We start from the raw sequence: 15,368 nt of genomic DNA on the forward strand, positions 1-15,368 counted from the left end.
ATGCTAATTGTGTTTCCAGAATAATCATCTTTACCAACAGACATGGAATTTGTAGGACTACCACGTCCCCATGCAATTTCTGTTGTCAACTTTAGATTTTACTTTAGAGACAGACTGAGGGATGTGTCTTAGCCCCGGATTTCTTAACCTCAGCAATACTGACACTTGGGCTGAATTAGTCCTTTGAGGGGGCTCCCCTGTTCATTATAAGATGTTAAGCAATAGCCCTGGTGTCTCCTCACTAGATGCCAGTAGTACCCTTGGAGTTCTCTCCACCAAACATATTTCTTCATTGCCAAATATCCACTGAAGGCAAAATTGCACCAGGTTGAGAACCGTTGTCATAGAGGAATTCATTCATTTCTTTCTAACAAGGTTTTGGATAAAAAAAGTGCTCCTGTCCTAGAGTTGTAGCCAGCACTCTAAATAAAACAAATGACTCCAAGTACTCTGAATTTAAAGTTCAAGGAGTTACCTTGAGTGGGGCAAACCACTGTCCAGCTGAAACAGATCTGCTATAAACACATTTGCAATCTCTTCCTCTATTTTCAATAGCCACTGCTAAATAAACTGATATAAACAGCAAACTGAGAGAGAAACCTTTTTTTTGGAGCTGAGTATTTGTGGCCAAATGCTAGACACTTGCCTCTTCTTGGTAAGTGAAGATTGCTTTATCCTCCCTCAAGATAAAGGGAAGCTCTCCAAGAGAATAATTCCTAGATGTTGAGGGTGGGTGCAAATGGTGCAGACTAATTGTCTATTCCTCAATCCCATGTTTGTTTAGGTGCAAAACCCTTAACTCCACCTCAGTGGGGTGGAATATCTTGCAGTGTTCTTTCTGCCAGAGCATTTTGGAAACTTAGATGTTTTGGCACATGGTCCTTCTGTTTCTTTCTTTCTTTCTTTCTTTTTTTTATCATGAAGAAGAAAAACAGGACTGTATTTCTGATGTATTCTCTAAAATCTGGGGCCAATTCTGAATATCAAAACTGTGCACAATTCTGGTCTAAGGATGTCTATAGCTGAAAGGTCAACAGTGCTTAAAGATAATCACAACATCCTGTGCCGTAAAAGAATAATCCTCACCTTGCCCTACTGCTCCACAGTCTTCCATGGCTCCACAGGAAGGGGGACAGAGAAGCAGGCAAGGGCTATGGCTTAGTCTGGACAGCTATTTGCCATGTGATTAAACACCCACCGCAGTCAAGGGTTTAGAAGCCTCTAACATAATGACAGAGGCAGCCAGGTGAAATGACCACATCAACAGCCTTAGGCCAATCCAGAGTGAACCAGAGTGAACACCATTTCACAGCCACATGTGGCTGGGCAGGAGACCTCCTCTTTTCCTATCTCTCCTTTGTTTCCCCAACACTGAAGGAGAAAGCTCCTAGGAAATTTTGTTTCTACAACCTATTAATTATGCTTTAACCCCAAGCTCAAATTGTTTTCCCAACTGATGCAATCATGTCAAGGATGCTGCTTTATCAACTCTACAATTTTGCTATCATAGAAAAAAATCATATTGGTACATCTGTGGTCTATAGTACAATCTCTATTTAGAGGCTACTGTTTGATAGGTATCTGCTATTTTCATGACCGTATGACATTCTTTCAACAGTTATGTCGCACAGGCATCACTTGATACTTAACTCTGAATGTGGGGAATTTATCTTGAACCAGATATTGACCGATTCACTCAGCTCACTTGCACTAGCTTGCTCTCTCTCCCCCCCATTTTCCCTCTTTGTTTCTTTTCAACATTAGTTTTTCTAAGAAGAAAAACCCTTCTTTCCAAACTGCATCTCCTCATTTCAGAAGAGAGGTAAACCATTTGGCTATTGTCCTTCTACTCCCACTATCTCTTTAATCTGCTGTTTCCCAAATATTGTTTCCTTCTCCTTAGACTGATTTTGCATTACAAAAGCCCAACAAACCATCTGGCAAGAGCAGAATTCTCTTTGAAAAGAGGGCAAGAAACTGAGAGTGCAAAGGCCAGAATGCTCTTTAGCATACGAAGAAAAGAGAAAGATTTGGAACTGTAATAAATTAGTGATTTTGTTCAATCACTCTTTCCTTCTGGTGAGGAGTTGTGGTCCCTGAAAAAGGATGAACAATATTTAAATGTGCGGCCCAGACACACTCCATTTCTAGCCTATTGCTCATTTTCATCTTGTCCTGTTGGGAATGTGCTTGTTTCCCCTCCAGTCTTTTTGCAGTTGTCTCTGGCTCAGTCATCACAATTGATTTTCAGAAGCCTGAGAGCAGGGAATTAGTGCCCCAGGTATTTACCTCTAATAATAATGGCTCGCATTTCTTGAGTATTTACTGTGTGTAGACTCTTCAAAAAGTGCATGTATGTGTGTGAACTTTTATTTCTTACAGGCTTATAGACAAGTGGATGAAATATGTACAGCTTGATGAATTTTCACAAAATGAACACACCCATGTTAACTGCCACCCTGGTCTTGCTCTTTCTTTATCACTAACATATGGTTACTATCCTCTTCTCCAACTGGAGCCTTTATCTTGACTTCAAATTATAGTTGCCATTCCCATTGTTCTTTAATACTCTCTTTCTTTCCGTTTCTATCTATGGTCATTTTCTTCTGTTTGAATATTTACTGTGGCTCTGCCAAGAAAAATTAACTCAATATTTTCCTTTTTTTGTCTGAAGATATTTATTTTCTCTTAAATTTAAAAGACATTTTTAGATATAAAATTTTATTCAGGCAGTTATTTTCTTTTAACACTTTAAGGGTATTTTTTTATAGTTTTTTCCATTTCACCACTTTCATTGGGATATTAGCTGTCAGTTTTATCATTGCTCTTTTGAAGGAAATATGTTTTTTCTTGCTACTTTAAATATGTTTCTTTGTCTTTTGTTTTAACAGTTTCTTTTATGCTCCCAGGTGTGTTTTTATTTTTATCTACCCTGCTTGGAGCTCACAAGCATTCTGTGGCTTGATATTTTTGATTTTGGATAAACTCAGCCATAGTCTTTACAAATATCGCTTTTATCACACTCTGTTTTCTCCTTTTCAGGATCTTCATTTTACATTAGACCTTTCACCGGGTTCTCATAGATCTCAGAATAATTCCCTTCTGTACTAATATTTTTTCCCTCTCTGTGCATTGGTCTTGATATTTCTACTGATGTATCTTTAAGTTCAAAGATCATCCTTCTATATCCAACAATCTGCTTTACTCAAAGGTCACTTGTTTAAATGATAGCCTCATGCAAAAACACAGCCTCACAGAAACATTCAGAATCTTTGACCAAATAGCTAGGCACTATGGCCCAATCAAGTTGACATAAAGCATTAACCAGCATAGAAAATACGCATAAATCATATCTTAAGATATTTACAAGTATACTAAGAGGTAAAAATATTTGTAGTTTTATCGTTCATAATATTCGAGATAGTACTAATACTAGTGTAGTTTATGCTTATATTTACAATTGAATAAAATGCTAAATTTTAGTCTGAGATGAATGAAAGCAGTAGCATAATCATTTTTCCCATTCATGTTCACAAACTTTGTAAATTCTCTCATGGATCCCACATTAAGAAACCTTGCCACTTTTTTAATTTTACTTTTTTGGTTTAGCTCTTATTAAAATCATAGATATGCTACAAGCCACCTCATCATAGGCAAAATTACTATACGAATTAACTTAATCTTCACAATAAAATCCCATGGGTAAATTCTGTTTTTATTCTTAGTTTACACATAAGGAAAATGAGAATGGAGAGAATAACTGATAAGGCACACAAAGTCAAAAAAATTTGGCTAAGATTTTTACTAAAGCTTAAACTCTTACTCTGCATGGATGTTATAACCTTAGCATATCTGCAGGATATCGGGAAGAGATTTTGAACTAACATGAACAGTATTTGCATGATCTACCTTTATTAATCTCAAAAGAATTTTAACTAAAACTAAACAAATAAATATAAGTAAAACAAAATAATCATAAGCTCACAAGCTGACTACCTACAGATGCTGGGAAAAACTTTATTTCTAGTTTACTTCTTATAAAGAGGGAATCTCATTTTTTAATTAATTCAATAATAATAGCATTTCATATACTGTTTGCGTTGCTGCTGGCTGCCGACCTGTTTGGGGCATTCTCCCAGTGTTTAACTCTGACTTCACTATTGTCCCTATGGTATTTCTGACTTTATGATATTAGCTTAAGATCCACCGATATCTGGATTAACTCTGTAGTTTTAAGAGTCTTGTATTTACAGTAAAACTTGTGTTTGGCTTCATCTTACACTGTTAATTTAAATTAAAGATATAGCATAAAACTGTATCTGAAGTCCAATGGCAAAACTGTATTGTCAGTGTAACGCTATTAGAGCCCAGAGCCAGTTGGTCCTATATTGGAGTGATTTGCTGTACAAATGTATATAATGTTAAAAATAGCTCTCAATTTTATTGAATTAATTTTTTCCTAAAGATTTTGTTATTTACTTTTAGAGAGAAGGGAAAAGAAGGAAACAGAGAAGGAGAGAAACATCACTATGTGAGAAACAGTTGCCTCTCATACACCCCCAACAGGGGACCTGGCCCGCAACCCAGATGTGTACCCTGACTGAGAATTGAACTGGTGACCTTTTGGTTTGCAGGCTGGCGTTCAATCCACTGAGCCACACCAGCCAGGGCTTTCTACTGAATTTCTTAAACAATATGAAATTAACATAGTACACAGAAATCTTCTTTCCCTTATACTTCCCAGCTTCTCCAGCAGGTATCTTCTGAACATATTTCTACTCTTCTTAATCCTCTTTCCTGAATTTTAAAAAAATACTGTATGAAGATAGAAGGGAAAAAGACTGAATAAGTAAAACCAGCTTTCTCTTTAAGAACAGGGGGTGTGGAAGGGCTGAGAATTCTCCTATTTTAATTATTTTTATCTATTTATATATACTATTTATTTATTATAAGCCATAGAAGTTAGAATGAAGCTTCTAATAAAATAACAGTCTTTTATCTAAGGAAAGTTGGTATCCATTAAAATGTTTTTCTAAAATTACAATTACATATATTCCTTGACAAAAATTTTATTTCTAAAAATATTTTGTAGAGTATTGCCTATGTAAAAAATAATATATGTTTAAGCTTATTTATTACTGTAGTATGTGAAGTAACACATTATTGGAAACAAGTTAATGACAAGCAATGAATGGATGATAGACATTTTTGTTTAAAAAATTGGGGGACTGTATGTGTGTGTACATATGTATGTATTTTTTCTGCATAGAGAATATTTGGGAGGATGCAGGAAACTGATGATACTCTGCCTCAGAGGAGTGAGTGGCCCTGGGACACAGTGGGAGAAAACTTATCATTGAATGTCATCCTTCTTTTCTTTTAGATTTAAAGTTGGAAATACATTGTCTATCAAAAATTAAAATTAGTTAAAATCTTGCTTGATTTACAGTCCTTGTACTGTTTTGTCTTCCAAGGCTATGACATGTGTCCCCTTGATTTGTGCTGAAGAGTCCATTTTTCTCCTTACTATCTTTTTTATTAACCAATGAGAAGACTAGGTCAATTATTTAAAAATCAATATGTTATTAAATACCTTAACCTGTGACTCCCAAAGCAAGTCGATCTGCCTTTAACAGTCCAACTGTGATCTGGCAACTTCATCTTGCAAACCGGGCAAGTCCATAATTCCACCAAGCCCCTCTTCTTGGGTCCCGTAGAAATGTTCACTGATCCTTATTATCTGTCCTTGGATCACTTGCCATCCCCACCGGCCATTTTTGTTCTAAAATTTGTTCAGAGCACTTCAGATTATTATCATTTAACTGTTGCCTTTTCCCAATTCTTCTTAACTCCCTGTAAAAATGTACTCTAAGTGTGAATTTAGTCCCCATTTTTAAGTTTCTAAAATCTGAAATATAGTTTAGGTTGGTATGCTGTGTTTGACAAAAATGCACTGAATGCTTAGAGTAAACAGAAGTATGAGAGCAGAGAGGAATTTGAATACTGCTAAAAGTAGTTATTCCTAGGACTCAACAGGCCTTAGACCAGCCTCTGGATGTGGCCCTAATCTGCACAGGTTTTCACAAGTTGCAGCCCAAGAGAACCCTCATTACGAGAATGTCCACATGTCTCCACATTTCTGAGTCCAGGTTTTCAACTATTTTAGCTCCCAATGAAGTCTCCTTCACCCCTTTAGTACCTGGTAATCTCAGAACCAGAACGGTGTCTTTGCAGGACTGAAGCATAGTTTCAGACTAAACAGAGATCTGTGTCTTTCTGCCAAATATCCCCTCGCATGGGATTGCAGAATGGGAGCAATGCCAAGAGGTACTCATGGGGCAGTTCTTCCTTAAGGGAGAGCTTAACAGTGTCTAGATGTGCAACACTCCCGAATTTCAGTGGATGTTTGCTTGTATCTTATGAACGGAATGCAAGTTATCCCTATTAATAATGGTTCATATATGTCAAAAAATTTACTAATTACATCACTTAATGCTTAAATCTACAATATCTGTGTTCTGATGGTAGTGCCATCAGGGTTTCTCCCAGAGCCATGGGTGGATATTTGCCTCTCATGTGCGAGACTTAAAAGGTGCACTTACTGATTTCTCTAAAGAGAAAAGAAAATCTTGCTCTAAAGGTGAATTGATGTCTTCCCCATCAGAAACCAAATACTGCGAGCAAATTTTAAACAGCCAGTGTCCGGAACAAAGAAAATCAAACCCAACAAACAGACACAGGTTCAAAATCAGTCAGTCAATCAATACAACTCTGTTTTACCCACTGCACTTGTCAACCTTAGGATAAAACAGCTTTCCTGCGCTCCGGTCGGAAGCCCAGGAACTGCCTTTCTCTGCAGCAGTTTTCCCTCAATAGGTCACTTCTATCTTTCCTTTAGGGTTAGAGTCCTTTGCTCCTTGAAGATGGAACAATAGAGAAAGGAGACGTTTAAAAACATTTCATCCCCCCCAAACACATACACACATACACACACAGAGTACCTGGGGCCGCGCCCCCACAGCCCCTACAGAGTTTAAGAGAAGCTGGTGTCTTGAAATTTATAGGCAACATTCTTTACGACCTCCAACACCAAGCTGATTTCATCTGTATCACTGGACATTCTAACAGAGTGTCTGCTGATAAAAGAAAAACAGGACCATGGATAGATTTTTATTCCCCCTCACAATTTTTTCTGCTTCCTAGGCGATGGAGGAAATGATGAGAGCGTGGTCTAGGTCTCTGATTGTAGGACTGAGATCAAAAGGAAGGAGGGGAAGGCGGCCTTGCTGGCGGCCGGCCGACTTCTCTATCAAGCAGTTCAAGCACCAAACACGTAGCAGGCTGCTCAGGGTGCTTGCGCCGAGCAGCTGCAAGAGGTCTGCGGTGCTTGGCCGGTTCATCATGCACTCATGGGGCCTCGTCATCTCCCCCATGTAGGCCATGTTCTCCTCTGTCTGCTACTTCGTGTCTGTCCCCCTGTACCAGGGGTTCCTCATGGTGGGCTACGTGACCATCTACACCATGTTTCCAGTGTTCTTGCTGGTGTTGGACCAGGGTGTGAAGCCAGACATGGCCATGCTGTACCTGAAGCTCTACAACGACCTCACCAAAGGTAGATCCTTCTCCTTTAAGAATTTCCTCATCTGGGTTTTGACCCGCACTTACCAAAGCAGCATCCTCATGTACAGGGCCCTGGTGCTCTTTAAGTCTGAGTTCGTCCACGACGTGGCCATCTCGTTCACGGCCCTTGTCTTCACCAATGGTGGCAATGACCATTGGACATGGCACTGGCTGATGGTCGTGGCGGAGTTGCTCAGCCTGGGCTGCTACGTGGCCTCACTCGCTTTCTTAAATGAATATTTTGATGTGGCCTTTATCACAGCAGTGACCTGCATATGAAAAATGTCCGTCATCCCCATGGTCAGCTGCCTCCCGCTCTACGTCCCCAAGAACTTCAAGTGCAAGCTCTCCCTGCCCAGCTACTCCAAGCTGACCTCCCAGCGCCAGCCACTGGCCGGCGCCTTGTGGCCCCTGCGGGGGCAGCTGTGCAGTGACCAGCGAGACAGGAGCGCAAGGGCATGGAGTCGGAGGAGCATCCCCTTTTTATTTTTCAAAAGTTCATTTTCGTATTGAGCCAGCTGCCATTTCTGTTGAAAATGAACAATAATTATTTTAGTTACTCTAAAGCATTCATTTTACCGTGGTTCCTGAGAATTGAAAGGAAAGAGTATTTAATGTTCTGCGGTTTCCCAACATTAAAGTGCTTTCTTTGCTGTTGTAATATAGAAAGTCATCTGTGTTCAACTAGAATAAAACTCAAGCCTGGAAAAAAAAGAAAGTACAAACCACAAGAGGACCCCCTCTAGGATGAGCTTCAATTTTTTCAAAAAATGTAAAAAACATGCTCCCTTCTCTCCATAGCTGGCCAGGAAATATGGTACAATGATCTCTCTATAAATATGTATGATTTCCTCAAAATAACACTAATATATTAACTTGTGTTTGTTCATTATTTGTAGCACTGCTGGATGAGGCTGGACTATGCCTAGAACAGTCTCTAGCCCACGGTAGGTGCATGCTGAATATTTTGTGGAAAAAAAATGAATATTCATGGTATAAAAAATACCATGAAGGTTTGGGGATTATTTAGCACTAACTTTGGGAATTCTCATCCCATTACCTGGGCTACAATAAAATATCTGGATATGTTTGTCTAGAGAACAAGAACAAAAAGCAATATAGAGCAAATACCAATGTGCACGCACAGGCACAATTTACTAGTTGGAGAGTTGTGAGACGTATATATACTCTCCTTGTTCCGAATGTATTTCAGACGGATTACAGGGCACATAAAATACAAGATGATAACACATTGTTCTAAAACATGAGAAAAAAAAGGAGACACATAAAATAATACTGTCAGTAGGTCCTAGAAACTTTGTGGTGCTTCCAGGAGGAAACAGGAGTTGATTCGAGCCTTTCAGAAGAGATTTTAATATTCAGAGGGGGAAAGAAACAGAAGGAAGAGGGGAACACAAAAAGCTGGGGTACCACGTTAAAACAAGAGAATGGAATTAATGTATTTAACACAAGTCTGGGGGTAGAGTTAAATTTATTTGTGTGTGAGGAGTTCTCTTCAGGGCAAATAAAGTTATGGAAACAAAGTTAGGACAGGCCCCTACATGGCCTGAGCAAGTGAGACGTCCTGATGTTTCAACTTCATTAGTTTCTAGGCACCCCTGCCTGCACATGTGGTCGGGTGGACCGTCCAAACAAGAATCAGCACGTTTTTGTGGGAACACGGAAAGGGGAGACTGGAGAGAACAAATTAGATACAAAAGACTAAGATCTCAGAATGTTAAATGTAAGCTTCATTCTATAAGCAGTGAAAAGCTTTTGGATATTTTCCCAAAATATCCTGAAATGTAAAAACGAGTACCTTTAAAAGACTAATTTAGGGAGAGAGTAGATTTATTAGAGAATTGAGGCAAAGAGACCTGTTGCAAGGATATATGGGTAATTTATGAGGTGATAAACATTTTAACAGACTTCGTGCATTGGGCCATAATAGGAATTATGTTCTTTATGAAAATTATACATTTTCACTGGTGTTCAAAGTAACAAAATAAGAGTATTGTGTCAAAAGAAAAAAGTTACATGCGGGGAAGAATATTATTTCTATCCAAACCCTTTTATTTAATGAGCCTTTGAGAATAATAATTAATAAAGTTTCTATAGTTCACAACCTAGTAATTATTAGATAAGTTACACATAACATTCTCCATTTGAGATATTTTAAACCAAATATTAAAATTACTAAAAATTTTTTTGTTTTGATTTTGATTGACATGAGCCTAAAGATATAGGACCCAAGTCCCTTATCATATTCCCTGGTGTGCTCCGAACTACCATATATTTCTCTGGGACCTTCAGGCAGAGATAGACTCCTTGCATCTTAGAGGTCTTAGAAAAATTTAAGACCTGTCCCGTTTCTTCCTTTGGCAAATAAAGCTAAAATTAAGTTTCTTTTTAGTATTGCAGGAAAACAGTATGTTTTCTAACAGAATGTCAAGATACTTTCTTAAATTAGATAAGATCAAAATTTAAAAAGTAATGATTTGGGAGAAGGAGCTTTCTGATGAGTCTTAAAAAGACTGATAGAGCTGTTTTTCTAAAGAAAAAGCAGCATACTCCGTTAGACATGCTCTGTTAGATCCAGACTTTTGGACCGAACCTAGAAAGAGAGAAATGTTAAATTAAAAGAAAAACTGGAGAAACATCTTTCAAAAAACACAGACCGAGTACCATAAATGGATGTTAAAACTATTGGAGAAAATTTGGGGGGGGGGGACAGAATATTTATCAATGAAAAGATATAATGCTGCAGATTACTTACTAGCTACAAGGGGACAATAAGGTACTATGTGCCACCTAGATCGGAATCTGGGTTAAAAAAACAGGTAGTCACTTAAAAAAATTGAGGGGTGAGGGAGGCATCTTGAGGAATTTGAATATAAGGTAGTTTACCAGGAATTAAGTGTAAAGATGACTCTCTATTTAATTGTAGTTTGGGCCACTTGCTAGTCCCTATGGTTAGTATTAATGTGGTGTGTGCTGTGCTGTGCTGTGCTGTGCTGTGCTGTGTGTGTGTGTGTCTGCAATAAAAACAGCAAGGAGAGGTGGAGAGGATGTGACATCTCTCTGAGACTCCATTAGGGTCATGTGCCACACAGGAGAGGTTAAAAGACAAAAGAGATATGGGATGTTGAGCCTGAAAAACAAGCAAATATTTATACTACACTGTTGCCTCATTTTATAGCCTCTGCTTTCTAGTGTTTGTTCTTTCTGCATTTGAGACAGCATTCCTCCTACCACTCTGTTTCTCTGGGGTCCTTTCAGCTTTTTCTGGAGGCTGCCAGAAGAAAACTCAAAAATGTCTGTTCCTCTTTACACAGAATAAGTTTTCATTCAGTCCATGCCAATTTCAGCTTTCACAGGCAAAAAGGATTGTCTAGGTATTTCATTAAAAAATTAAGAAATGAGAAATTAAAAGTACACAAAAAAAGCTTCTGAGTCTCTACCTTTAGCAGCATAAAAAAGCAAGCAGAAAGCTTTGAAATGTAAGCCTCTTTAAAAAAGGTTCCTCTTTTACAATTACTTCCTCTTTCACATGCTATCTGTTAGTCAGGGAGGGGATTTTTTTTGTTGTTTAATAAAAATTCTGGGTTGAGGCTTCTTCCCATGCCACTCTCCCCATGTACTTAATAGCCGTATAGTGATTACTACTTGTGATTTATAAATACTACAAGTATTTCCAGTTTCCAGACTCTACTTGCACTCTACTTGCACACTACTATATTTGGTGAGTAGATTTGTGTTTTTCTTGATTTCTAGACTTAAACCTTCGATGCTTCTGTTTATTGGTGTTTCTTTGGTCAAGCCCTACAAGTGTTTTTTCAATAAATACTAAGATCGTAGAGACCAGAAATGGGGCAGAGCCATGGGCATTGTTGCTGGGTGACAAAGATAAAGGCAATGAGGTCAAGGCCTGGGCTCTGGGTCACAAGGGCATAGGACTGTTCTCACTCTGCAAGGCTCTGCTGAGCGGAACATTCTGCACCACCACGTGACTGCCTGGCTATGGCACATCCGGGAACATTCTCCTTTCCAGGTTTTGGGGACATACAATGCCTTCAGGTGTTTTTCTTACAGGGCCTTTTTGCCATACATGAGAAAATAATGGGTCTGTTTATCAGTCTGTCAGTAAATAGTTTTTACTCCATGAAAAGCTGCCTTTCACTTTATCTCACTACATTGTGTCAGGTGCAGGTCATTCCCATTGCCTCTTGCACACGTGAGGTTGCTAAAGGTCAGGGAGGTCAAATGCCATGGGCTCACGGATCACACTGGTGAGAGAGAGGGCGGGGTTTTCTGCCTCTGGCTTTAGTCATTGCAGGATGTTATAGCACAATGTTAAATTTTATTTGAAATGTTATCTTTACGCTCGTACATGCCCCTCTGATTGTCATCTGTAGCCCCGCTCACAAGTGGGGTCACCTGGCACCATTTGTTGCATTGGGCAGAAGCACGGGAGCAGGGATTTCTTCTCCGTGTCCCGACCGACCGTGCTGGCTGAAGACTGTGCAGCTGTACTGCTCAGGGGAGCCGCTCTCCAACCCCCCCGGAGAGGAATCCGGATCAACGCTGCATCCACGCTTCCTGCCGCTCTCCTTCCTTCTACATGAAGGGTCTCTTCTAATGAAATGTGGATATAAGATAAATTCTCGAAGTGGTAAGAGAGCCTTGATCTGCAGGAAAAAATAAAACATGATTATTTCAAATCACTCACTCTTCCACTACCCTAACCTACTTTAATCCGTCTAAGGGCGGTAACATTCATGCCACTGAACTATTTTTGTCCATCTCATTCCAGAGATCAGTCTTATTAAGCTTGTCCCAGAAGGTAATATCTAGAATGTCTGTAATTGGATTCAGAGGGTATGGCTATCTCCTCTTAGTGCTTCATTTGAACTTCCCACTATCTCTGGCCTTCAGTAATCAGGATCAGCGATTCTCAAAGGGTGTGCTGTGGCACGCTGGTGTGCTGCAAGAATTTTTAAAGCGTGCAACACCGGACTGTGTAGTCCAGGGCCCTGACCTCTTTTCCCTTAGATTGTCAAATTGACAATGCCGACAGCCAACACAGCAATTGCTGTCTGATGTAAATGAATCAAAATTATACCTGTTTTTGTCAGGTCAACAAAATAAATGTATTTCTTGGTGTGCCACAGAGTTTTACAAATTAGTTTGTGCGCGCCATGAGGTGAAAAAGGCTGAACACTGCTGATCAAAATCAAAAGGTACTTTTCAGTTCCAACCATTTTTGAGTTCCAGTGAAATTCTCAATGCTATGTTTAGGTATACCCCCCCCCCCCAAAAAAAAGAAAAGAAAGCATAAAACTGTGATTGTCCTTAAGAAATTTACAACCTTGGTTGGAAGTTTAAATTAACTAACTTTAAAAAGAAAAATTTTATAGGGGAACATAATATAACCTAGTTGTAATGTAGTAAACTGGGCAAGCGCCTAGAAATAGAAAGAAATACGCAGTGATGAGAACTTGGAGACTGATGTGATGAGTGAAAAGGAAGCATATTAGGCATAAAGCTTCTCATCTGGAAATTGGAATTTTAGTGATAGCCGGGTCGCAAAGGCAAGGAGTCCAGCTCTGTGTTTGGGATTTGCAGACTGAGAAAACAATCACGGCACATTCCCAATGATCCTAGTATCCAGATTTTCTTTGGAATCACGGAGCATCCATAGACAGACACTCTTCAGAAAATTTTCATCAGTTCCAAATTGCTAATCAGTCTATTCTTGACAATATTTACTCCTTTTAGAAGGAGTAAAGTAAACAGACACTTATGGATCTTTTTCTCCAGCTCTTGTTCTTAATAGCCTTCTCATTTGATGGTAGTAATGACTAAAACTGTCAATATCTTTGAAACAAGCAACTTTTACCATTTGTTAAACTGCTGTTACAAGGAAGACTGATGGTCGTAATTACTCTTATTCACCTCAGGAAATAAATGGTGTAAAAGCTACATTCAAAGTGTCTTTGGAGATTCTAAACATATAATCCCAGAAACCAGCATTTGAGAAATTCAAAAGACAGAACACACTTTCTAGATGTTCTTCAAAATTTTTATAAGTCCTCAGAAATATGTTGGTAGCATACTTCAAAAAATGTAGACCATTTTAGTCAATGGGCTAAACTTTCACTGATGAACAGAAGAGAAGGTTTTATGCTTGCAGTAATAATACAACACTTTGTACTTCTGATAACACTTTTATCTGAGGAACTCAAGGCACATTAAAGGAAAGAAAGAAATAAGGGGAATGGGAGTAATAATAGCACAGTTAAAGCAAGTGTAGAAATATTCTATATAGATCAAGGTCAAGAATTTCCAAAGTGGTTACAATAATGTAACTTCATAGTTCCTGATCTCATACACAAATGTAGCGGCCCCTGCAGACTGCAACAGAAAACTCGGTGTAGAAATGGAAACTACAAAAACATTCTCCGAAAGAACTGTCTTGCTAAAGCTCTTTAGGACAGAGTTTTATAATATCATTTGAACTCTGGTACATAGCTTCTCTACTCACTAGTGAAGTTGGATATTACTGTCCCAACAGTAAAAAGAAAAAGATCTGCTGCAGGTTAACATGATGTAGCACCATAGCCTCCATGAGGGCAATTAATTATATAAAATGCTGACAAATTCAGCCACAAAGGATAGAGGCAATTATCCTAAGTATTCTATGAGTCTCGTGAAATTGCAATAGGCATTATGCTAGAATTGTACATGGTCAAACACTTAAGAAAGACTGTCCACAGTTGCCCCTGTGGAAATTCAAAATATATTTACTCAAACCTGTATGCATTTTCCCCCAGCAAACACTTTGTAACATTTTGGGGGACACACGTTTTTATAGCACAGTTTAGGAAGAGTGGTTTGGTGAAAATGAAATTCCTCCAGACACTAGACGAACTGGCTGTGATGTCAACAACTAGATGTATAACTATAGAGAAAACATTTAGGCTTTCTAAGCCTCAGTTTATTTGCCAATAAAGTGAGGATTTTGTAGTAGATAGCATAATCTTTAGTTCTTTTTGGCAATAAAATTCTGTGATTCTATTTGAAGCATTCATTTAGAGCTTAACATCTGTAAATACACCATATGGACCTTATGCTAAATTCACAAGAATTTATAAGAAAGTTCAATTCATAAGAAAAATACCCATCAGTATAATGATACAGACCTATCTTCACTCTCTTATTCAGGTAAAATTTCTTATTTTTGCAAATGAAGAGTTCATCAATTTCTTTGATTCCTCATGAACACCTTAGTAAGTGTAATTTCTGCAGCTATAAAATTATGTAAAAGTTTGGTTAAATGCAATTTCTAGAAGATAGTACTTTCTATGGAAGACCAACATATCCTATCCAAGGAGTGTCTTCAGCAGTTAACTCTCTATTTAGTTTCTAGGTGTCAGAAGTGAAGCTGTTAACTAGTTTATCAGTGGATCGAGAGCAGTGTTCCTATTTGCAGGAAAAGCTGCTGTAGAATATGGTAACGCTGAAAGGCCCCGGGATGTCTTCCTTAACACTTCAGTTAGGTCTTCTGTTTAATCATCCTGAGCTAGAGAATGTGTTCCGAGTTGTATGATCCGGAAGAAAATTTACTCAAATGATCTTTTGGAGCCACCAAAATAGAAAAGTATAGTAGAAACTTCCAAAAGCATTTATTGAGACATTTTACTGATCCTTTAAGAATACACCCCAATATTTCTGCTCAATCTAGATAA

General features: G+C 38.5%; 1 pseudogene; it reads left to right on the plus strand.

Annotated features, from left to right (window-relative positions):
• The first annotated feature begins 6,117 nt into the window (after positions 1-6,117).
• On the plus strand, positions 6,118-12,245 carry LOC112309129 (probable phospholipid-transporting ATPase IIB; annotated as a pseudogene).
• The last annotated feature ends 3,123 nt before the right edge of the window (positions 12,246-15,368 follow it).

Source organism: Desmodus rotundus, chromosome 3 (assembly GCF_022682495.2).
Source record: "Desmodus rotundus isolate HL8 chromosome 3, HLdesRot8A.1, whole genome shotgun sequence".
NCBI lineage: Eukaryota > Metazoa > Chordata > Mammalia > Chiroptera > Phyllostomidae > Desmodus > Desmodus rotundus.